Genomic DNA, 25629 nt, shown 5'->3' with positions numbered 1-25629 from the left:
CCTTCCCAAGTTGACAGGTTTTTTGTATCTTTTGCTGATTCATAACATCATAGACTTATAATGTTCTGTGTTTAAAAAGGGCAATTATAAAAAGAGAATTCTTTGCATATGAGGTGGTGAAGGTCAGCTTTACAGTGCTCAATAATTTGTTAATTAAATCATAAGGTATGTGCTAAGAATATCTGATCTCTATAATAGAATAACAAAATACATATAGGTCATCCAGATAGGTAGCTAGATAGAGGTCACTGTATTTCAGGCTAGAGAGATAAGAAAATGAGCTTTGCTTAAAAATAATTAAAATTTCTCTTTCTGTCTATGATTATGCCAAGGTGAAGTTAGCTGGACATTGCTGGGCTCCAGTGGCTGGATTCAGGAGTTTGAAGTTACTTGCTTTTGTTTTACAGCCTGTTGTGTGCACCACCAAATATTTTAAACCATACATAAGCTTTTCAATTAAATGGGAAGGAAGAAAAAATGGCAGTGCACTGAAGGGTTCTAGGGATGCTTGAGGTAACATTTTGTTCTGTTCTCAGATGAAGTGTAGGAACAAGTTGCTATTTACAAATGGGACTGATTTGAAATCTGTGAAAACAACAGAATATTACTGTAAAGAGGTGTATGAATTATTTTTTTACATATGTTTATGTGAATAATATATGAATATCTTCCTTCGCAGTGGAAAAAGAGAGACGTGATCATCTCCATGATAACTACTAACACCCCCTTAGGGTCTGCAGTAGATAGACTATAGAAAAACTACACTGTGAAGACTGAATATGTTGTGCCTTACTGCTGAATGCACTGGCAAAAGTAATCTAAAGGCACATCTTGAGTCTACAGAGTTATTTCTTCAACTCCTTATTCTTCCCCCTGCATTTTTACTCCCTGAGCTCCATAGGAACAAAAGGTTCTGAAAAGCTTCTATAGGCTTAGAAAATTCTTGACTGTTCAGTTTCAACAATGTTATATTTGCAGGTAGCAAGGAGTCAATCTCAGTATGAGGCACAGGCTATTACGAGCCATCAGTGTATTCAGCTCTGATAGCTATCTCATTAAGGAAGTGCTTCTGGTGGTCAGAATTAATCAAAGATTTTCCTTGGCAAAGAATTAATACGGAGAAGCTTTCAACTTGAGAGGTGTAAGTGGATTTTGTAATAAACTGTAAATGATGATGGTCCACAAGCTCTCCTTATGAGCAGGATCTAGGAGGAGGTCAAGAAGGAAGAAATTGATCAGTGTTTGAGCAGAGCATTCATTGACATAGCAAGGGGAGCTGAAAACAGGCAATTACTAGTTGATATAAATTTTCAAATACCTTTTATTTAAATAGACACTTGGAAACAGTGAACAATGATCTGTAGCATCTCTTAAGGAAGGAGGTTTCCCTTCACTCAAAGAATCAGTGTATGCTCTCTTTCATCAGTCTTTTCCTCAGAAGTAAGAGAGCAAGAGTCTCTTGAACTCCTCCAAGAAGTACTCTCTCATAATTGCTTTTCTGTTCTTTCCTTCTGTTCATATTTGTATTATTCACCATTGTTAATGTTTCATTGGTACTTAACTAGCTTCTAGTTCTTTTTCTTGATAAAAGCAAATGAATGTTCAGTCATTCTAGAAAAATAAGAAGATTAAAAAGCTCCACCAAATTCCTTCTTGATTTTAGACACACTTTAAGAATTACTGTATATTCCACAGTAATTTTCCAGGCATTGCCCCTTGAATTATTATTTTCTTGAATTGCGAAACTAAAAAGTATCACATCCTGATATCTTTATTACATTTTTTGCTTTTAACTGTTTCTTTACCATAGGTATATTTCAAGTGCCTGTTAGAGTCTATGGCATACCTTCACCATTAGTCTTTTTTTGAAGGTATTTCTTTGGCATTCTAGTCAATGGAGCACAGTTGTTTGTTTTTTTTTCATGTATTAGTAGTGTTTGTGTTGCTCTTCTATTCATTTCCGTGTTAAAATTTGACATTAAACATCTATTTGGGGAATATAGAATAGCCAGGATTCTTCTAGAGTCAGAAGACAAAAATGAGGCTTTCCACAGGGTGATTCAGGGAAGTCCAGGGAAGGTACATCCTCTGGGTGGATCACAGTATGGCCAGATTTCCAAGTTAGATTGTTTATGTACCATTCTTCCCTCATAAATATTCTCTTAAGAGATATAAAAAAAACAAGTGTAATTTCAAATCTCTTATTATAAGCATGATCAGTCTACATTGTACTTTTATAATTGAAATCTTAGATGAAATAGAACTTTTTATGGAGAAGTTTAATACAAAGTCATGAAGATTTCTGAACTGTGCCAGGATGAAATGCTGAAGTACCTTTTTGAGGACGTAATTTGAACGTGTAGTATAGAATCCACTTAATGATGACTTTCTTGATTTCAGCCTTTACAAAGCTGTCAAGTAACCAAACCAGAAGAGAAACTATAACAAATAATTGAAAGTATCAAACTAATTACATGGGGCTGTCCACTATTCAGCCTGATGTCATTGAATCCTTCACAAATACTTCTATTTGAAAACCAATACTGCCATAATCCAGCTCATTTTAGTTAAAGTCTTTAATAGTCTTCAGCCTGCAGTGTATTAGTCTGCATATCTGTTATTACTGTGCTGTTAGTATCTGTGCTATTACTGTCTGTTATTATTATATGTTAATAAAAGAAAAAGCAAAGTTGGTGTTATTATTCTGCGCTACTACAAAAGGAAACAAAGTTAGAAAAATTATGTCTTTTGTAAGGACAGACATGGTTGAAGTAAGGACTTAGGTCAATAAACAAGTGCATTGCTTTCAGGGAACACTAGACTAAAGGGCATATTTAGAAGACTGCAGTGGGTAAATGCTTGATATTCAAAGTGAGATAAAAGGAAATAAAATAAAAATTACGGTCAGAAAAACACCCAGATAAACTTCAAGGTTTTCCCCAGACTTGTGCTTTTGCACTATCTATATTTTAATGGCAAGGACAACAGTACCTGAAAATAGAGAAGGTTCTGGACAACATCTCAACAGTTCAGTTTTGACTATGTTCAGCTGAAATGACCTTGGGCATTGTCCTGGGTTCAGCAGTAGCAGTCATTTTTCTCCTTAGTAGTCGGTGCATTGCTGTGGTTTTAACTTTCGGCCTGGGAAGAGCACTGATATCACCAATGTTTTTAGTTGTTGCTAAGTCATTTTTAGTCTGACCAAGGGCTTTGTGAGTCTCATGCTCTGCCAGGGAGGAGGGGAAGCCCTGAGGAAACAGAGACAGGATGCCTGACCCAAACTAGCCAAAGAGGTATTCCATACCACAGCACATCATGCCCAGGATGTAGAACTGGGGACAGTTATGTGGAAGGGCTAGACCACTGCTCGGTGGGGCTGGGTATCGTTCGGCGGGTGGTGAGCAGCTGTATTCTCTTCCCTTGTTATTTCCCTTATCATTATTATTATTGGTGGCATCAGTAGTGATTTGTGTTATACCTTAGTTACTGGACTGCTCTTATCTCAACCCGTGGGAGTTACATTCTGTCTATTTTCCTCCCCATCCTTCCAGAAGTGGGGATGGGGTGGGGAAGGGGGTGGAAGGAGGGGGAGTGAGCGGGTGAGCTGCGTGGCTGACTGGGCTTAAACCATGACAGGCATGCTGAGAGGAAATACTTCCCTTTCCCAAAACTGTCCTTATGATGACTTTACCTTCTACAGACCTTTCCCATACACATAACAGGCATATAAAAAGAACTAGTTTCCTTTAAATAATTGAATCGTTGGCTTTTTCTAATATCTCCTTTCCGTTCAGCAGATAAAAGTTTCACCTCAGTCTAATAGAGTAGCTTTGCACATATTATAAAGGAAAAGATTTCAGCAGGATGTAAAGGATAGAGCATGTAATAATCATAGAAGATTTAGGATTGACATATCTACTTGTTAGCTAATAAATGGAGTATATTTCTGAACCTTTAATTCTGGATTTACAGAAATAGATATCAGTGTCTCAAAGTGCTGTGGTCATACCTGTCATAACGGAATTGAGCATTTCTTTCATTGTAACATTTTCATGTTAAAATTACGTCCTTGAACATACAATTTTGTGAATCACTAGCATTTAATAATACCTCCTAATTGCAATTCCAGATGAAGTTGAACATATTCCTCTTTGTGATGACTGCAACCTTAAGGAGCTGTGCTAAATTAAAGATATTGAACAAAACATTTCAGTGTACTTGTAACATGCGCAAAACCCTTGGCCAGATAGTAAGATGGCTTTAAACGAGAAAAACTTCATTAAACTCATCAGTGTTCTGCAAATTGATGACAGTTTATGGCAGGAACTTTTTGTATTTATTCATTCACTTGAACTTGCCAAAAATGCTAAAAAAAAATAATCTTATTTATGATGCATGGTCTTTGGTCTAATTTTGAAGCACATCTGAATCTCTCAGCAGTCATTATCAATAACAATATGTCATTCTATTCCTGGTTAGAAAGCAAAATTTCAGTTTCATAAAGAATGATGAGCTTTTGTCATGCATTTTTATTCTGCATAAAAATAATCCTTGTTTGTTTGGGTTTGTTTCTTTAGGGAGTTTTGTTGGGGTTTTGGGTTTGGGGTTTGGGTTCCTTTGGTGGTTTTTTGTTGTTTTTTTTTTCCACAAACTGAATAAATAAATTAATTAATTGCTGCCTGGAGAGACAGCAAACACCATAAGTAATGACAATCCACATTCACCTAATTAGTCTCAATATCTTGACTTCAAATCTATTCACTCTTCTGAAGTAGGAACTATTGTCTTTCATGTGTGAAATACAAACTCACTCCTCTAAACAAGATAACAAGGTTTTATTGAGGGACAAAGTCAATAAAGCAAAAGCAACAGCGCTGGGCGTATGACCGTAGCCAGATGTGCAAGTGATTAGCATTTGTTACAGGTTTATATACTGTCATTATTACATTAGTTACATACATATTCATAATTCCCTCATATAGGCGGGGGATATTATAACTAGCTTCAAGAATTTATTTTCATAAGTCTCCTCCTCTTGGCATCTGCACACTGCTCTGTGGTGATTGTGGGCAAGGGTCTTGAGGATGAAGTAAACAGCCTTCCTCTTTTGAGTAGGGGTCTTCAAGATGAAGTAAGCAGTCTTCCTCACAGTGTACTTTTCACCTTTGGCACAGTTGGACCCCCCAGTAATCACACAACCAGCTAGATCTGTAATTATTCTGATAACTAGCAAAGATTTAAAACAGTGTGACCTTCCTGCAAAATTTATTGCAGGATGGGCAGACAAGGAGTGTCCCAGGCTAGCAGATGCTTGGGAGGCTCTGTCTCTAAACTAACTGATAAGTAGAAGGGTGGTGTGAAGTAACTCATTCATGTTTAGTGGGGCCACTAAATCCTGTTATCTCACCACAGACTTACAACACAAACATGGCTCTTTAGAACTACTTTAGAAGACTAGTGTGAAACAATTAACTCATGTTTAGTGGGGCCACTACATTCCACAGACTTACAACATAAACATTGTTCTCTTTCTACAGCCTAAGTTAAGCTAAAAAGTACTTTATGTTTTCCAGGCACTAGCTTTCCTTATACCAAGCTTCACCCCCCACCTTCTTTAACCTTTACAAATTCTTTTGCTATGTGACTCCATTTAGATCAAGAGATCTGAACCTTTTTAACTTGTTGTCTAGTCTTGTGTCTTTAGCGTGTTTTGTTTCTGCTATTGTAAACTCGTACACTTATATCCACATAACCACACCTATGATTTGCGAAAGCCAATACATTTATGTGTTTATCACACATGGAAATACAGCATTGTGACACTATGAAGCACACACACAGCAAGTTAAAATCTCATTTAATATCAAAGCTAATCCTTTAATGAAACAATTTTATGTTCACAGGAAAATTAATTTTATAAGGGATCTTAAGTTAAAGATGTGATAGAATCATAGAATAGTAGAATGGTTTGAATTGGAAAGGACCTTAAGATCACCTAATTCCACCCCTCCTGCCATGGTCAGCGATGCTTCACCCTAGACAATGTTGCCCATGGCTCTGTCCAAACTGGCCTTGAACACTTCCAGAGAAGGAGCATTTGCCACTTCCTTGGGCAACCTGTTTCAGTGCATCACCACCCTCTCAGTAAGGAACTTCTTTCTTATGTCTAACCTCAACTTCCACTATTGCTGTTTGAGCCCATTACCCCTTGTCCTATCACTACAGTCACTAATGAAAAATAGCTCCCAGCATCCTACCAGGCCCCTTTCAGATACTGGAAGGCTGCTATGAGGTCTCTGTGCAGCCTTCTCCAGGCTGAACAGCCCCAACTTTCTCAGCCTGGCTCCATACAGGAGGTGCTCCAGTCCCCTGATCACCCTCGTGGCCCTTCTCTGGACTTGCTCCAACAGCTTCACATCCTTCTTATGTTGAAGATACCAGAACTGCGCACAATACTCCAGGTGAGGTCTCACGAGAGCAGAGTAGAGGGGCAGGATAACCTCCTTCCACCTTCTGGTCATGCTTCTTTTGAAGCAGTCCAGGATACGGTTGGCTTTCTGGGCTGCAAGCGCACACTGAAGCTGGCTCATGTTCATTTTGTCATCGACCAACACCCCCAAGTCCTTCTCTGCAGGGCTGCTCTGAATCTCTTCTCTGCCCAACCTGTAGCTGTGCCTGGGATTGCTCCGACCCAGGTGTAGGACCTTGTACTTGGCTTGGTTAAACTTCATGAGGCTGGCATCAGCCCAACTCACAAGCATGTCAAGGTCCCTCTGGATGGCATTCCTTCCCTCCAGTGTATCAACCGAACCACACAGCTTGGTGTCATCAGCAAACTTGCTGAGGGTGCACTCAATCCCTCTGTCCATGTCACTGACATAGATGTTGAACAGGATCAGTCCCAATACCGATCCCTGAGGGACACCACTTGTTACTGGTCTCCAGTTGGACATTGAGGTGTTGACTGCAGCTCTCTGCATGCGGTCATCCAACCAATTCTTTATCCACCAGGTGGTCCATCCATCACATTTATGTCTCTCCAGTTTAGAGACAAGGATGTCTTTCAAGTCAGGATATCTGGTTTTACGTTCTTGTTACCTAAACCAAGCTGCTACCTAAGAATTTTAAAGACCTAAAGAAGCAAACAAATGAATAGAAATAAAGAGGAAAGAACTTGACATACTTCATAATTGTGTTCTGCCCCACTGGAATTCAGTTTAATTGAACTGAATTTAATTTAAATATTCTGAAAACACAGGTAGGCTGCTTGTTTCAATGTAATTTTTATACTAAGTAGGTGGTTTTCCTGTATTTCCAGAGAGTTGAACAAAATCTGTCTTGTTGGTCTTGGTAGCTGAAAGTTCACATAAAAGCTATGTATGCCTATCTGGAAAATTATTGTGACATACTATGTATATTGAAACATTGAAATTGACATTATTCATTGCTCATGATGAGAAAATATGCAGAAGTAGTATAGTAAATCAAGTAATAAAAATAACAACAAACTAATGTCAAATGGCATTCGCAAGTTAAAGTGAAGTATAGATTAACATTTTGTGTATATGAAATCCATGTTTAAAAAAAAAATTACTTTGAATTATGTAGTAACCTTATGATCAAAAGCCACGAGAAGATGTCGTGGTCCAAAATTTTATTACTTCTGCAGCTGCTTTTATGATGTGTAAATTTTCCTAAGAAAAATTGAAACAAACTTATAAGAAGTCCTTTCAGGGCTATGCATGAAGCACTGTGGAACAGTTAATTGCTGCTGTTGTTCTACTGAGAGTTTGAAGTTTAACCTTGAAAAGTGTTATTCCTTAGTCATAAAACTTCTTCTTATGAATTTTCATTCTTCCAGGGGTGTTCCCCCCACCAGTGTTTTTGCATTGTATAATATACTATCAGTAATACTCTCACTGATAGTAGATGAATGGAGATGTGGGGTAACTAAAAAAAAAAACTTTAGCGTAGAAAGGATGACTTAATAAATAATGGATAACATCTTGACTGGAAGCTTAGGGAAAGCATAAGTTGCATGGAAGGACTTGAGACGAACGTAAACAACTGAAAAGTAAAAACCATAGTGGAAATAAACCCGTATCAGAAAAAGAAAATGTGTGATTACTTGCTCCTTTTTTCAGTCATATGTACTATATATACATATTTAATGAAATGGAGTGCAAAGATGCACTTTAATAGAGGTGGAAACAGGCAAAATGATGATGAAAAAATATGTAATGTAGTAGAGAGTCTGTGATTTGGAAAAACAAGGAAACAAATGACCAAACATTACTTTCTCATTTATAAAAGTGTAAAGCAGCATAGAAAAGGTAACCTGTAAGAGAAAAGGAAAACGTAGAGGATAGCCCCTTTGAAAGTGTTTCTGAAATGGATTTCCATTGCAGCAAGACTTTTATGATGGGGGGTGGGGGTGGGGAGAAGCTAATTGCATTCTGCTAATGAAATCATTCCTTTTCAACTTTGGAATTTTTATAAAAATTTTTGGCACTCATAAATTTCATTAATGTTTATGCCAATCTTCCAGTGGCTAGATATGTATATTTTTTTACAGTACAATATCAGATACTTTCATGGCAGTGGGTACTTTCATAAAACATAGGCAACACATAGCTGATATAATACTGGCTGAAAAAAAAGAAAAACCTCTTTTATCCCAAATTCCAAATACAAAGGAGAATGTGAAACATACGGTGCTTTGAAAGTCTTTGAAACATACAGTACTTTGAAAATGTTTGAAAGGTTTTTTTATGTTAGTTATTTTCTTTATGCTGTTGCGCAAATTTATCCCTAAGAACATGGTAGATATTTACTGGTGGAAATCCATTTCAAAAGCAGGTAAAGGTAATGCTCCGAAGGGATTCATTACTACAACTCTAGCAAAAAAAAAAACAAAAATATCCCCAAACCAAGAAAACCCCAGTCTTTACTCATACATTTTGTTTCTTGTATATATATTGTTTATGTATTTGGTTGTTACACTGGAGGGAAGGAATGCCATCCAGAGGGACCTTGACATGCTTGTGAGGTGGGCTGATGCCAACCTCATGAAGTTTAACCATGACAAGTGCAAGGTCCTACACATGGGTCAGAGCAATCCCAGGCACAGCTACAGGTTGGGCAGAGAAAAGATTCAGAGAAGCCCTGCAGAGAAGGACTTGGGGGTGTTGGTTGATTAGAAAATGAACATGAGCTGACTTCAGTGTGCTCACAGCCCAGAAAGCCAACCGTATCCTGGGCTGCATCAAAAGAAGCATAACCAGAAGGTGGAAGGAGGTGATCCTGCCTCTACTCTGCTCTTGTGAGACCTCACCTGGAGTATTGTGTGCAGTTCTGGTGTCCTCAACATAAAAAGGACATGGAACTGTTGGAACAAGTCCAGAGAAGGGCCATGAGGATGATCAGGGGACTGGAGCACCTCCTGTATGAAGATAGGCTGAGGAAGTTGGGTCTGTTCAGCCTGGAGAAGAGAAGGCTGAATGGAGACCTCATAGCAGCCTTCCAGTATCTGAAGGGGAGCTATGGGCATGCCAAAGAGGGACTCTTCACTAGTGACTGTAGTGATAGGACAAGGGGCAATGGCTTAAAACTTAAACAGGGAAAGTTTAGATTGCGTATAAGGAAAAAATTCTTTACTGTTATGGTGGTGAGGCACTGGAATGGGTTGCCCAAGGAAGTTATGTATGCTCCATCCCTGGTGGTGTTCAAGGCCAGGTTGGACAGAGCCTTGGGTGACACTATTTACTGTGAGGTGTCCCTGCCCATGGCAGGGGGGTTGAAACTTGATGATCTTAAGGTCCTTTCCAACCCTAACTATTCTATGATTCTATGATACAATAGCTTTTTATATGTAACGTATGTAATCATGTTCTATACATAACTTTGCAGTGTAAAAGTGAAAGGCAGGAGATGGACAAATAAATTATGACAGAATATTGTTCAGCATAATAGGCAAACTTTAGAATCCATTTTTATGGTGTCTTTTGGGTGGGAAATTGCACTCCTGTATTTACTTAAGTGAACAGTATGTTTCCATTCAAATAGTAATGTTTTATTGAAAAATTAAAAAAAAAAAAGGCAGTTAATTTTGGAGTATGGCTCTTGGACTGCTTGAGAAACACAAATATTGATAAATTGGAAGTATCATTTCTACCAAGATTATAAAGCAGAATAACAGAAGTCTGAAATAAAAGCAAGTGAGTGCCACAGCTTTAAGTATGTTTTACTGAAGACCTTTTCCTGGCCCAGAGAGTGAGTGAAACAGCTGTTTGTTTCCATGATCTTGGTAGTATTTTTCTGACTAGCTGGATGAAGTGCTTAAAGCCATTGGCTTTCTTCCTTCAATCAGCTGAACAAATCACTTTTATATTCACAGTCAGCTTGGGGTCTCTTAATCAAAGTCTACCATCAATTTTGCCTCATTATATATAGCACACAGAAATGCAGTTGCTGATTTGGCCTAATTCTAAAATGTGTGGTTTGTAAACATGATACCCTTCCAGAGAGTGCTGTTTGGTTATGAATAATTCAGTACACCACGGTTTAACCTGCACATTATCTTGGCAATGGAATTTTATAAATCCTAATAGTCTGCAGGCATTTGTAGAGATGAGCAGTAATTTATTTTTTTTTTTTTTCTGAAGAACCTTACCTGGGCTCAAACTCAAGCAGTTTAAATAAGGTGATCAATTTCAACATGTGCAGAGTCAGGTTAAAAGCCAGCAGCAACAGCAAGAAGCATTTAAACAAACTGCAATGAAAGCATCCTTATTCAGCTAAATTCCAGAATCAATAATTATCAAATCTGCTGTAAAACATCATTTTCTCATCTTTTTCTCCAAGGTGAGTTTAACTAAACTCTTGTAAGTGCAACAGGTGTGAGGTACAGCCCTTATGCTGCATATGTCTGTGTCAGGGTGAATCAGGGTCCGGAAGCTGCATCTTTGCAACACAGGTCTAGACTAAGTACTGTGTTCCACAGTGCAACTGCTCGCTTGAACAACAGGGTCAGTAAGACTGAAAGGAGATTCCTAGCCTGAACAGCTGTAGTCCCCAGAAACTCCACAATGTACAGTCTCTTTACTGTTTTAGTTTTTACTGCTTTGGAAAGCAAGAAAAAAATGCTGAAAAATCTATTCTTGGTCTAGGATTTAGTGGATCAAGTGTAAAGGAGTTCAACCAGTAAACCTCATGCTGACATAACTAGTGTGCTCTCCACACTAATCAATCCCTAAGAATATAAACTCAGACCAGGAATGAAAAGGAATCCAAAGAAAAAGTAATTCTTGGAGCAGCAGAATCAGTGAAGGCTATATCCCACTTATCTGTGTCCTGTACAAACTTAAGCATGTCTACCAAGGCATTAACTGAGACTGACTATTCTTCTTGTTGCTGAAACATTTGTAACATCATTGTACCCATTGGATTATTTGAAGCCCAGTCAAGAAAAAATCTCCACCACACATTTCTTCCATAGATTCTCTCATTAGGTTCACTGACAAAGCCTTTCTCCTCTTTTCACTTTAGGAACTTTCATTTTGACAAAATATGTGATTTCTTGGTAACATTGAGATTTCTACTTATATATTTTGTTTGGTGAGTACTGACCATAGGATGGGGGAGAAAGGAAACGGACATATGAACATGAATTAAACAGAGCCACACACAGAAACACACACACTCATGAACTATGATCACATACATAGAATCATAGAATAGTTAGGGTTAGAAAGGACCTTAAGATCATCTAGTTCCAGCCCCCCTGCCATGGGCAGGGACACCTCACACTAAACCCAAGGCTTCATCCAACCTAGCCTTGAACACCGCCAGGGATGGAGCATTCACAGCCTCCCTGGGCAACCCATTCCAGTGCCTCACCACCCTAACAGGAAAGAATTTCCTTCTTATATCCAATATAAACTTCCCCTGTTTAAGTTTTAACTCATTACCTCTCATCCTTTCACTACAGTCCCTAATGAACAGTCCATCCCCAGCATCCCTGTAGCCCCTCCCTTCAGACACTAGAAGGCTGCTATGAGGTCTCCACGCAGCCTTCTCTTCTCCAGGCTGAACAGCCCCAACTTTCTCAGCCTATCTTGATAGGGGAATTACATCCAAAAATCTTCCACACAGGTAAAGGTGGATATTTGAATGGTTAGAATAAGCGGCTTTAATCTTTTGTCTTTTGATATTTCTGCTTAAAATAAAATAATTGCTATGTAAGTAAATGAGCCAAATGATTATGGGTAGTTAACTGGTCAGGTATCTGCAAGTAACTGTTCAGTACTCATAAGCATTTTGTGTAAGATTATACTATCATTAAACCACATTTATAGTGTATTAAAAGTCTTAGTGCAATTTAGCCAAGCACATTTTTCAACATTTCCTGGAGTCATGCTTTCATGGGGAGAAAAATAATGAATGCGAAAAGATTCTTTAATTTTGCTAAGAGAGGGGTAATGAGAGCCAATATGTGGAATTTAAATCAAGAGTAATTCTAGCTAGAAATATAGCATACCCCTTTAATAATTGATCAGATATCAGGAGTGATAGATTCTTCAGCTCTTGAAGGAAAGTCTTGCCTCATAACAATAAAAGCTATTGCATTCATTGCAAGAGTAACTGGGTTAAATTACAGTGCCTCTGTTATAGAAGAGGTCATACTTTATAATTTGATAGTCTTTATTGGTTTTCAGATGAAACCTTCTGTAACACTGAGATTCGTTAAAAGGTTTAGAACTGCCAGGTAATACAGTGGTAGAATGTCTGAGGACATAATAAATAACAGCTACCCATTTATGTATTCATGAAAGAACTTTAGATTTTTATACTCTGTTTTGCTCAGATATTTTCCTCATCAGTGTTTTCACTGCATATGGGGCGCTTACATTATTTGTTGTGTGGTTTTGATTCGTACAAGTGTATCAATGTCATTTCACTTAGTAGAATCATAATACTGGGGTTTGTGGAAATACAGTGCCTCAATCTGATTAATGCAACATCCTAATTAGGATTTTTTTATTCTTTTTATCAGTTTGACCTCTAGGACTGTCAGATCTCTAACTTTGGTTTTCACTAAATTCACTTCAGAAGGCTTCAAAAAGTTATGTTAAAACCTTTATATCAGAAGTATTTTTTCTTTTTTTTTTTCTTTAATAGCATTAATCCTAGTCAAAATTTGTTTATGCAGTTCACAGATTTCAGAAATATGTCACTTGGAGGTAATTAAATAATGTCCATTTCATTATAATCTAGGCTGTGAGGTCCCAGAATGGTTAACACTTAAAGAGTGCACTGTGTTTTTATAGGTTATATTAAACAGCAAATTGCAAAGCTCAAAGGTTTTACCTCTGCATAAACTCACAGTACATCAGATCTAAAGTAACCCTGAAAGCAAGTTTTGCAAATGTTTTATTCCTTTCTCTTTATGGCAAGGTAGGATTAAAGATACGTGCCCAGACCTTTTTCCTCATGGACTATTCTTATAGTTTTGATGTCTAAGTTGTCTGTTACAAGTGTAGAAGAGTGTATTATTGTGCAGAATGCACATGAGTATAAAACAAGGTTAGTATGTTCTGCTTCACTAACACGCCATGATTTCTGTATCATATTCAGCTGGTGACTTGAACAGGACATAGGAGGACCTAAATGTAAACAGAAAATTGATTCTAAATAAAAAACACATTCTCCAGGCTTGTATCTTTTTACAATCTGAGAGAAATAGCAATCATGAACAAAGAGTGCAAAGGACAGAAATGAAATCTGACAGTTCAGAGGTAAAGTATTTCAATCTTTATTTTTGTTTATGCTACCCTTATATTTTTCACTTTTTATATCTACATGTTTATACTATATGGGTGGTTACAGTGTGAGCTCTAATAAGGAAATGCAGTGAAAAAAAAAACCTTTTATCATTATTGCTTAGATCAGTGCAAAACTACACCATTCATATTGTTTACAGAAAGAAAGGACTGCAGGAAATACCTTCATTTACTCTTGACTTTGCTATGCTGACATGAAGTTTTAACAACTGTAGGATTCTTAGGCTGAGCTGCAGCTAAACACATTCATAAGCAATCATACATCAGTAAGATCTTTGACTAATAGTCTCACTGCATTTCAATAATGTTTCATCTTCAAGATCTGGCTGCTTTACAATGAATCCTCACCACAGGATATGAAATTGTATGTGTGTGGTATGTGTGTGCATAGCCTTCAAAGAAATGAAAGTAATCAGAACAAGCCATCTATAATTAACTAAAGATTGTAGTGAAAGGATGTAGTTCATTGAATGAGTGAATAGTTCCCTTTTAAGTTAATTGTTAAAATAATATGATCAGCAATTCTAACAGAATACATTCCCAAGACACAGAAGCACTGTTTTTCTTTAGCAAATATATGTTGACTAAGTATGGTGGGCTTATGCTGAGAATGACAGTGCCTTTTGTTGGTAAGCTTTTGCCATCTGTTCTAATGATTTATTCATACCTAAGAAAAAGCAGGTGAAACTACAGAATGGAGATAAATAGCAATGAATATGTGCTGAATTGGGCTGTGATTGTGCAAATATGTTAACACTAATGTTCAGGCAATTGCTATCATTCAGATGACATCTTCACATACTATTATGTGATCTTAGGTGCAAAATATTGAAGATGCAATGCAGAAGATCTATTTTTAAGCAAGGAATGATTTCCATTCTGTCTTCAGACATTCATTCCTTATTATGGATAATATTATAAAATATTTATGTATACTTTGGCCTTTCATATGTAGCAGATTGTAAGGACAAATTCTGATGAAAGTTCTCTGCATCAAAGATTCCTGGAAGCTGTCAAGATTCTACAATAGTTTTGCCTTATTTCTAAGTCTGTATTATTGAGTCATTTTTCTACAGTTTACTGGGCTAGATAAAGCTTTGGTCTCATCCTGTCTAGCCGTTCCTTTGTGGAGCTAAAGTCTAGTAATCAAGAATCTAGATTTTTGTCATGGTAACTAACTTCCTGAATTTCATTTTAATATATACTGGTTTGGGCTGGGATATAGTTAATTTTCTTTATAGTAGCCCGTATGGTGCTGGGTTTTGGATTTGTGACCAAAACAGCGTTGGCAATACAGGGATGTTTTAGTTACTGCTGAGTATTGCTTACACAGAGTCAAAGCCTTTTCTGCTTCTCACACTGCCCTGCCATCGAGTAGTCTGGGGGTGCACAAGCACCTGGGAGGGGACACAGCCAGGACACCTGACCCCAACTGACTAAAGGGATATCCCATACTGTATGATATCATGCTCAGCAATAAAAGCTGGGGGAAGAAGGAGGAAGCAGGAGGGACATTTGGAGTTAGAGTGTTGGTCTTCCCAACTAACCATTATGTGTGATGGCTATCTGCTTTACTGGAGATGGCTGTACACCTTCCTGCTGCTGAGAAATGGTGAATTAATTTCTTATTTTGCTTTTCTTGCATGCACAGCTTTTGCTTTATCTATTAAACTGTCTGTACTGTTTATTTTATAATACACTTTTACAACATAGATTGCTTGGCTTAATCTGTCTTCATTTCTTTCCATTTTAAGTTTGGCTGTTTTCAGCCATTACCTACTGAAGTTACATAGTAGGCTTCCCCAGGACTGATTATCATCAATATGATTATGTTTCCCTGGGGTAATGTTTAATATTTATTCACTACAAGGGTAGTTATAGCCTTGTGATGTGTGAACCTCACAACTAAAAAAAACAGACAGGAATAACTAATAACCTGACTGCTAGAAAACTGTTGTTATAGCTAAAACAAGGTAAAAAAATAAGCTCAGCCAAAACAAAAGATTGACAGTTCCAGACTGCCAGGTCAGTACAAAATCTGTGGGCTTTTATTGGTTACAATAAAATGGTATTTAATGGGATACAGATGGCTTTGCTAACAAATAACCATTTTGAAGACTAATTAATGCCCATTACAAAAGTAATGTGATTAAAACTATATTAACTTTCTCTGGGATTTTTCTGGTGTTGATCCTCATGCATTAATATTAAGCAGCAATTCAGAATATGTTCATTAGCAAATAATAGCTGATAAATCTTTAGAATATCTTCCAAGCTTCTTCCTGGTGTGTGCAGCATTGACAATGTCATTCTTAGGTTCCCTAGAATAGATATTTAATTTCTAAGTTTTTTTAGATTGATTGACCTGTGACTGTAGCATAATTATCTATATAGTTTTACAGCTTTTCCCAGGAAAATGTAGATGCTTCAAAGAAGCAGCATATTCAGCTTCCCAGAAGGTATTGATTGTTCCATAATGGAAAATATTTAATGCTTGGAAAAAATTCTACCCTAATAGTTAATGTGCATTTTTCTTCATTTTGTCTCTTCCTCCTACTTTTAGCTTCTCCTGTATTAAAATAATCAATGCTGAACATTTATAATTTTTCAGTGTTTTTTGATTATTACTTCTGTTTCTGCCCTATACATTAGTTGTAATTTAGCCACAGTATTTAAATCATATGACTTCTCATTAATCTGCCACATGCTGTAAGTAATAAATGAGAGACAAAAAGTTCTGAAAAAAAAAAACAATATTCAGGTATTTCCACGTTTTCTCTCTAGACTTGTTCCTTGGTCTTCAACAATTTTTTGTTCTTGTTAACTCTTTCTGTTTTGTCTTTTCTTTCTTCATGCTGAAATGGCATCTGCATTTCTAACTGAAAATCCATGTCTAACTTGTCCTTCTTTGTCATAACAAAGAGAATGTTGTATTAGGCAGATAGGCTGACTTGTTGAGTAAAGAGGGAAATTGATTACAGAGAAATGTGAGAGCTAATGGGGAAAGTCAGATGCACCTGACTACCAAAACTAGGTATCATCTCAAAAACAGGCAAATGACTAGCAGAGGAGAAATGGTGACTGGTGTTGAAGCTGCAAGACTTCACCAATTACCTTGAAAAATAAAAATATGTGGGATAGCGGGAATTAAAAAGAGGGAAGTCTGTTTTTAAACTGCTGAAAAAATGTCTATCAAGATCAGAAAATCATCTGCATATTCTTATTCATGTTGCCCAACACAAAAAATAGGAAAAAGAGTCAGGGTAGCATTTCATCCCGTTTTCTTTGCCTTATACCAGAATTCATATAGTCAGTGGCATCAGACATTGTTCTATACTTGGTGGGAATGTTGATAGGCTTATGTTGATAGGCTTATTTTAGGCAGAGTCGATCTCCAGTTTGCACACTGCCTGCACTCACAGTTTCCAAGTGTTCAGAACAGAGGCCGGGATGAGCATCCAAGGGCTACACCAGGGGAGGATGAGGGGAATACAAAGTTGCTTAGGCCAGCACTGCTATTAAGTTGTTCATCAAACGCTATCCTTACTGGATTGGATAATCCTCAGTATAATGAAAGCCTGATTGCTGTTTTGCCCTCCAGGTACATGAGGCAATAACAATACATCTTAAAAGAGTAATAGACATAGAAGATAGAGAGAGATAAGTGGAGACCTTGAATTGACAATTCCATGTAGCAAAACAAGAAGTAAATCCTACTAGAAGATAATTAATTCATTAGGGACCCATAAGTGTCATGTTCAGTAGTTGGCTGGAAAATGTTGCTGCTTTTTCAGGTGCGACTGGAAAGAATAGAGTGAAAGCCACATTCTTATAATTTTTCCTTTTGTTATGCAAAAGGTTTTTTTAGTAAGATTAGGCTATGCTGAACTAGGTATCCAAGTGGAATCTCAATTCTATGTGACTAAATTAAACACAACTTGCTCTTTATAACACATAGGACTCTGAATTCCAGCAAATGAATATGGCTTATTAAACAAAGCAAACTCTAGAATAATCTAAACAGTCACCAGCTATACAGCTGCTTGCCCCTGCCTTGTAAGCATAATGACAATGTGACATCATAAGAAATAGACAAGTGAAAACTAAACTCAGCATGGTGTTCAAAGTATATTGAGGCTGGTTCTAAACATAAACTGTTGGCAAGGGTATGAGCACTACAAAAGTAAAAGCTCCGTATGAGCACTACAAAAGTAAAAGCTCCCTATGAGCATGTTCCAGCATTGTTCCAGTCCACACTCTAGGGGTTAGAGCCTTGGAGAACTTGTGGGAACTTTCTTCTGCTGATAGCAGTTTGCCTGTAGGGACTGACAGGACTGAAAGGCATGTCTTCCCCATGCCCCTCTGGGCCTTAGCTTCTGCTGCTCTCAGTATTTTGGTGTCTGCAGATAATAGAAAATGCAAATCCTTAGAGATTTTCTGCATTTCTGAGGGGATGGAGAACAGATTCAGTAGGTGGGAACTAGTAGCAGTACATTCCCATCCACAAGTTCACTGACACAAATATGTGGCTGTTGCTTTAAAACCAGAGAAAACTTGGTTTGTTCTCTGTTTCTGAGATGGGTTTTGTCTCTAAAAAAAACGCTAGGAAAACTCCTCTGCTTCCTTCCTCCTGCCCTTACCTTTTCTTTGGTGCAGAATTTTTCATGTGTCGTAGGAAGCATTCAGTGAATATCAGTATTTTATAGCACAGTTTATGCTTCTGTTTTAAATTGTTACAATTAAAGTATTATACATATTAATAATTTTAAAATATTAGAAAGTATTTCCAAGTCTTTAAAAAGTTCCATTTGTCATAGTATAAGGACAGCAACGACTGAGGTAAATATTACATGTGAAAATAACAGTGATACAACGAGATGCAGGGTTTTTCCTATTTCCATCAGAGGGCTAAAGGGGATTCTCTAACCACTCATGCTAATGTTAATTAGTTCCTCTTATAATAATAAAAAGGAATAAATTCTAAATAAATATAAAACTTAAGAGGCATTTCTTTTGTCATTGAAGTGCTCTTTGACCCATGGCTAACTTTCTTTCCAAGCGGTTTCTAATCACTAAAAGTAAATGAAGAGATCTGACCTTCCTAGTCTCTGTGAAACCTATCGTATTTACAAAAAGGTTCGAACATGATAATTTAAATTTCCCAGTGAGTAGGAGTAAATGACAGGGGTTTATTTGTTTAAAACTACAGTACTGGAATAACACCTGACATTTTCAGTTTGAGGAGGAGGCATTGCAAGAGACAGAATACAGAAAGGGTTACCAAGAAAAATGGAAGTCTTTTTCAAGATACCTTTTATTTTTTTTAAATTACATTAAATTGAGATAAAAATGTGGGAGGGAATCATCTTCACATCAAATACCCCTTCATGTAATCTTAGGAAAACTAGGTGGGTTTGTCCAGGTTGGCAAAATTAGTATACTTTCTTAAAGGAATCTAAAAATCCTCTTGACTCAGTTTCAGCAATTTGTATTCTTTCAAATATGAATCCAAATTAGTCTGCCAGAAAGTTCTTCCATGAACCACCACACTTCCCAAATACATGCTTCAGAAGCTCTGTAACAAGTCTTACTCCAGTGTCTAGGGTAATTGTATTTTTGTGTTATTCATCTGCCTGTACTGAAATCAATGAAAGAAGCTTCTGTTTGTTGGCCAACAGCTGTAACATCATTATTAAATTCTCTGCAGTACCCTCCTTAAATCAATAAGGGGCCAAGAGGCCTTGACAAGCTATATTTTTTCCAATATTGATCTTGATGACCAAGTTGGTGCCCTCGAGTCTAACCATTGATTATAAGAGACAGAACTATCAAGTTGGAGGCCAAATTTGTGCTATTAAACACATCAGACTTTGTAGTTAAATAAAATGTCACACTGTCATATTTTTCATCATAAACAAAAGGCATGTTTCTATGTGCTTTAAAAAGAAGATGAAGTGCACAGATATACTAGAGATATGTGTACTTAATATGATTGCTGTTTTTATAAGACTACATTCAAAATCGCATTGGAGTCACTAACATTCCATTGTGATCTAGGATGCTAGCATCCTTCTATTTTTCCTGAATTTAAGGAAATCACAAGAAAGTGATTTTATTATTTTTTACCATAACCCCATTTGCAATTAATTTTCAGGAAATCCAATCAGAATATATTTTTACACATACCCATTTCAGCTTTAGCCTGTGCTTTATTATTGAAGTACCAGTAATTGCTGCTATCCCCTATTCAGTTCAGTGAATGTACATAACACCTATTAAAACAGAGCTGTTGACCAAAGCATATCTGAGAGAGCAGAAGAAAGAGTTAACTGAAACTGAAAAACTATTTTTCCTCACATATCATGGAATGCTACAGCCCTTAACACACCAATATTAATGGCTGGGTGCAAAGATGTCTACTGACATGCAGCATAAGGTGTAATTTAATATAGCTAAGAAATAATTTACCGCAGAAATCTGATATATAGTCATAGAATCACAGAATCACAGAATCAGAGAATCATAGAATAGTTAGGGTTGGAAAGGATCCCAAGATGATCTAGTTCCAACCCCCCTGCCATGGTCAGGGACATCTCCCACTAGACCATGTCACCCAAGTCTCTGTCCAACTTGGCCTTGAACACTTCCAAAGATGTACTATCACAACTTCCTTGGACAACCTGTTCCAGTGCCTTACCATCCTCACAGTAAAGAACTTCTTCCTTATATCTAACCTGACTCTCCCCTGTTTAAGGTCTAATCCATTACCCCTTGTCCTATCACTGCAGTCCCTGATGAAGAGTCCCTCCCCAGCATCCTTGTAGGCCCCCTTCAGATACTGGAAGGCTGCTTTGAGGTCTCCATGCAGTCTTCTCTAGGCTGAATAGTCCCAATTTTCTTAGCCTGTTTTCATATGGGAGGTGCTCTAACCCCTTTAAAATCTTCATGGCCCTTCTCTGTACTCGCTCCAACAGTTCTATGTCTTTCTTATGTTGGGGAAACCAGAACTGTACACAGGTGGGATCTCATGAGCCGATCAGAGGGTTAGAATCACCTCCTTTGACCTACTGGTCACACTTCTGATGCATCCCTGTCAAGCATCAAAAGCAGAGACTGATTTCAAGTAATTTAATAACATCATAATGATACACTCACCTGATTTTGTGATTATCTGTGTAATGGGGTTAGTTTATGAATTATGGCTTGTGTATTATACAAACTCAGTAAAAGACTTAGAAGTAGGGAAAAGTGTCACAAGGATGTTTAGCAGAGTCAGGTGAGAAATTAGGTTTGAAGGGAGATCATCTTTTCCAATCTGCTGCTAAAACAAGGACTAACTTCAGCCTCTCAAAGCTGTTTATCTCCCATTAGGAATTAACAAGATACCACCAAATAGGTCTTGAAGTTTGAACAGACTAGATACTAACATCACATGTGAGATTTGCACTTTCAGTACTCTAGCTAAATATGACAGGTCCATAGATATCAGGTCTGTCTTGATTTACCAAAGGGCCTGTATGACGGAACAGGAAATTTAAGATGTAATTCTTACTCCAAAAGCTTTAATTTCCAAACCTCATCATTTGCATTTCAAATATCAGCTTTGTTGGGTTTACCTTTCTTAGGAATTACACTGAAATAACTTTGTTTCAGAATTTAGTAGAATGCTTTTTTTTAAAGTAGTGCTTTAGTCCCATTTTCTTTACATTGTTTTGTAATGTCATCATTAAATTTATAAGAATACCCTCAAGCTTTTCCTCTACAGTGGTTTTGTCTGAAAACACATACTGCAGTGGAATTCTAGGTTATTTCTGAAAATATTAAAGGGAATTAAAATTCCAGAGGAATCAGTTCATTAGCTGAATCCACAAAAACTTTTACAGTACAGTCATTTTATAAGGCAATGAATACTGGTTCAGAGTCTAACAAGAAATACAAAGAAAGAGGGAGAGAATAGGTGTATGAACAGGTAGATGACTATAGAAGATTGTGAAAGAAATACCTCTTCTTTGCTATAAAGTTCTAGCATTGATAAATGCACTGGGTCTATATTTAGGTTTTCACAATTGCCAGTTTTAAACACTGTGACTTTATACTACTACTTGCATTTTCTTTGTCTTTGCAAATCCCTTTAACCTAAAAACTGGCACATTTACTGCCATAGGCAAAGTTCTGCGGTTTCAAGAAATTTGAAGAAAATAAGTATTACAGGCTATTAAGATTTCACCTAATTGAAAAACTGAGCTTAGTTAATGTTCCTACAATTTCTTGAAACTCAGAAGTGACTTTGTACTTGAGTTTTTTGTTTTCCATGGACTTAAACCTCAAAATTTATGTTTCAGATAACTGTCAGCATATATATACACTGAGCTTGCTCTAATGAAGTGTATTCCCCTTTATAGACTAAAAATGGTCATATGACCTCAGGGGAGCTCAGGATATATATCTGTCAGGATATAATGCTGTCACCATCTTTAAACATATATTAATTTCTAAAACCTCCCATAAAAATAACCAAGTCTATTTGTTTTGGTTAACTGGAAAATATTATTTTTTAAGACTTTCCCTTTTTTTCTGAAGTGTTTTGAAACTGAGTTAAAAAACTATGAAGCAGATATTACAAACCACCCTTCAACTCAGTTGCTATCAGAACAGAGGAATTCAGTATTTACCTTGATTGGCTATGATTGAAGGGTCAGGATTTGAGAGATCTAATTTGTTTTTCTTTCCTTTTGACTTTCAAACACAGCTGAAGAAATAAATGCATAAAAAGTAGCAAATTAAATACAATGTTAAGAGTACCTGTCTAAATATAAAAATGTTTTATTCAGAATGTGTAGCCATATAAAATTTAATCTCAGTCTTAGTAGTCTGCTATTAATTAAAAAAAAAAAAAAACAAACACAAAACCAAACCATTACTTAAAATAATATCAGGACATTCTGAAAGAAAAAACGATAGATAACAGACATATGATGCATATTTAAAACATTAAAGAATTTTATGATACTATATGTATTTTTAACATCTCTGCCCACAGAGAATCTAAGGAAAGGAAGTATTATGAATTCAGAGAATTACATACGGCAACTGACAGAGTGAAAGATGGTTCCTGTATGTAACAAGGCTAAAGAAGCATGCTTTAGGATTAGAACTAGCTTGGTCAAAACAAAATGCATGCTTTGAATCTAGTAGATTTGCAGTTATATTCACAGTACACATGCAGTGCTGAATATGGATGATATCCAAATTCCAGTTAGTTCTATTTATACAAGTACAGTAAGTAGAAAAAAAGAGCAATTCTTCACACGTTACAAAGGTCACAGTAATCATAATATAGCCTGATGGGGTTAATGTTGAACAAATCATGTTTTCATCCATTTGTGTTATATTCCATCCAAAGAATATCCTGTTACTACTTCATCTCCAGGATAATGAGAAGATCTTAATTCAGTCAGGGTTAATAGAAGAAAGTAGTAAAAAGTTTAGATTGCTTTTAAAGGAATACCAAAATCAATTGCCCTTTTAGAATTTTTTGAAATTGTTAACTACTACCATTTAACTTAGTATGTGTGTATTAAGTTGTTGTTATTTGCTAAAATCTGTAACTAAAATGTTTCCTTAAGACAAGAAGAAGGTCATCCCTTTCTGAACACAGCATCATTCACTGACTCAACCCACAGCTATTGTTAGCTACCTAGTAACCTGTGTGGTACTGTTTTATGTACTGTTTGTTGCAATAATGAAAATTCGCATAATACTGTATTTTTTGTTTGTGAGAATAAATAGTATGTTTATTTAAATAGTAGTGATTTTAGAAAAATGCTCATTAACAGAAAAAGTCATGGCATGTACAGATGAAATGTTTTCTCAAGAAAAGCTTCATTTTTTTCGATGATTAATAGTTAGTTGGGGTTTGTAGAAAGACCTGTACAGAAAGACCTTTAGTATAGCTTTTTCCTTCCTTTTATTATTAATAATTTTCAGTTGAGAAATAGCTATAGATCTTTTTTTTTTAGTTTTGTACCTGCATGAGCGCACACCTTAACAAACTTCTGTCTCTGCTCACTTTCTAACTATTACATATTGCCTACATAAATTCAAATTACGTTAATTTTTCACAAGAAAATGCTTCTTCACTTACATAGGAGAAAGAAAAAGGTGTGTGCTAATCCTGTGCAAAAAAATGAAGGATTATTGTCTTTCTTTAAAAAAGTTAAAGACAAGAATGGATATAAGAAACAGTATTTTGCTGAGGTGACTTCTGACAATTTTGTCTAGGGGCAGATGCATTCCAGTTTTACATGCTGAAATTAACATGCTGCAAATATTTGTATTGCTTACATAAATGTAGTAATTGTTGCAGCTCTATGAGCCCTTTCATACAATTGTCTTTTCATTTTACAGTGTTTTCTTCAGTGTTCTCATGCCAAACAACTAGAAAATTAGCCAGGTCCAATAGTCAATTAAATGTTAGCTCCCCCACCTCACATTCAAGCATATTCAAAACAAAATATAACTTATTTCTCCATTCTTCATTCTTTCCAAAGTCAAAAGAAAAATTTAGAAAATTTTGTATTCATGTATCTGGAGTAACAGGATGACATTTTCAAAAGCCAGTGAGTCTGTTATTCAAAAAGATGAACTGGTTAAAGAGGCAATTCTTTTCAAGAGGGATGCAACTGGAATTTTAAGCTGATGACCTGCTGCTGCTTCACAATTTTTCCAATGAATCTATGTAGGTTTCATTCCTGTCTGCTAATGTGACTCAACATGTTGTACATAAAAGTGTTATAAATATTGATGATAATTGTTAAACATGATATAGTGTTCTATGTTAGCAGCTCTCTCTCTACTCAGGAGATAATTCTCTTCTCCAGGAAATGTCAATCCGTCATGAGAGGTTCCCTGTTGAGGAGAGAAGAGGAGAAGGGTAAAATGGGAGGGGAAATGAAAAATGAAGAGAGGGAAAAGGGAACAACACATCAGTATTTTAATCCAAAGCTCTAGTGCAGTTTTGATTTAAATACAAAATACTCTGCCCATCCTTCTTCTCTGTGTCTGTCTCTGTGGTTTGCAATGGTATATACCAAACAGATTTCTTTTTAATGACATAGAATGGGAATTCCACTCCAGGAGTGCAGCAAAGACTCTCTAGCTCATAACTGGAACGCAAGGACCAGCAGCCAGTCTTTTGAAGAGCTTCAAAGCACATGTATGGTAGAGATGTTCAGGACAGACTAGCTTACTCCGTGGTAAACACCATGTGCCATATGTGGCTATTCATATTCATGTAGGGACCTCAACTAACACTTTCTTGTACTGATCTTATTGTACTGGGCTGCACTATTTCCTATTGTAAATTACTCCCTACTTTGCCTTTGTTAACCGTACAGAAGCCTAAAAAAACATTGGGTTAACTGATTGTAGTGGGTTTGGGTCGGGATAGAGTTTTATTTCTTCATGCTAGCTGGTATAGTGCCAAACTTTCGATTTTTGATGAACAGTGTTGATAATACAGGGATGGTTTAATTATTGCTGGGCACGGCTTACACAGAGTCAAGGCCTTTTCTACTTCTCAGGCTACCCTGCCAGTGAGTCCATTAAAGAACTACTCAGGAAATATTGAAAAATACACTTGTCTAAATTGCACTAAGGTTTCTAATACACTATAAAAGACCTTCTCCCTCCACCTGTTGGCAATAATTTGTCTAATGCAGCCCAGGATACCATTGGCTTCCTCTGTGATAAGGACTGGCTGCTGGCTCATAATAATCCTGGTGTGCAC

At 36.7% G+C, this 25629-nt stretch overlaps 1 protein-coding gene across 5 annotated transcripts in view; it reads left to right on the top strand.

Annotated features, from left to right (window-relative positions):
* Positions 1-25629, top strand: part of CNTN5 (contactin 5) — a 643809-nt gene that overhangs the window by 153020 nt on the left and 465160 nt on the right. Inside the window, exon 2 of one of the 5 annotated variants that reach the window (XM_057399799.1) lies at positions 11548-11616. The exons of the other annotated variants lie outside the window; for them this stretch is intronic. The gene's annotated coding sequence lies outside the window, so the exon portion shown is untranslated. The remainder of the gene's footprint in view (positions 1-11547; positions 11617-25629) is intronic. 5 annotated transcript variants of the gene reach the window in all.

The sequence above is a fragment of the Pezoporus wallicus genome, unplaced genomic scaffold, assembly GCF_028554395.1.
Source record: "Pezoporus wallicus isolate ANWC-B61680 ecotype Strahan unplaced genomic scaffold, APGP_CSIRO_Pwel_v1 scaffold_6446, whole genome shotgun sequence".
Lineage (NCBI taxonomy): Eukaryota > Metazoa > Chordata > Aves > Psittaciformes > Psittacidae > Pezoporus > Pezoporus wallicus.
This window is presented reverse-complemented; position numbering and strand designations above follow the sequence as displayed.